The sequence below is a fragment of the Chiloscyllium punctatum genome, chromosome 36 (genome assembly GCF_047496795.1).
Source record: "Chiloscyllium punctatum isolate Juve2018m chromosome 36, sChiPun1.3, whole genome shotgun sequence".
Taxonomy (NCBI): Eukaryota; Metazoa; Chordata; class Chondrichthyes; order Orectolobiformes; family Hemiscylliidae; genus Chiloscyllium; species Chiloscyllium punctatum.
Window position 1 is genome coordinate 71455993 of NC_092774.1, and position 540 is coordinate 71456532.

The 540-nt window shown below is 50.9% G+C and overlaps 1 non-coding gene across 1 annotated transcript; it reads right to left on the reverse strand.

Moving 5' to 3' along the window:
- Positions 1-225: 225 nt before the first annotated feature.
- trnan-guu (transfer RNA asparagine (anticodon GUU)) lies at positions 226-299 on the reverse strand. The gene has a single exon. It is a non-coding gene; the product is annotated as a tRNA-Asn (tRNA).
- Positions 300-540: the final 241 nt, after the last annotated feature.

Sequence of the window (540 nt, forward strand, 5' to 3'; positions counted from 1 at the left end):
AAGAGAATCGGAGGCAACATTTCAGAATTTTGTTTGCTCCGACAGGTACTGTCAAACCTGCCGAGTTTCTCTTTTGGTCGCATCTTCTCAGCAAACGCAGTCCCTTACGTTAGACATTAAGACAATTCGCAACCCCTGTGTGGGGAAGATTTCCGTTTGGGGAACATTTTCCTGACCCCATTAAAAGCGCACAGCTTCGAAGCCAAAGGAGAGCAGCGAACGTCCCGCCCCTGGGTGGGCTCGAACCACCAACCTTTCGGTTAACAGCCGAACGCGCTGACCAATTGCGCCACAGAGACAGGCGCAGACATGGGCGGCACCAACGCTTAATGATTTTATAATTCAGCCTCCCCGCATAGAATTACAATTGCCGTCTATCAGTTTAACTTTTCCATAATCAAGCCTGGGAGATGCATTCTGGAGATACCGGGGGCTGTCTGCAGACACATCCATGTCACGAGGAACTAGCTTTCTTACTCCGGGGCCGTCGCCCTTCGAGCCTTTCAGTGTTTTGCCTGTTCCCGAGTTCTCTCATTGGCT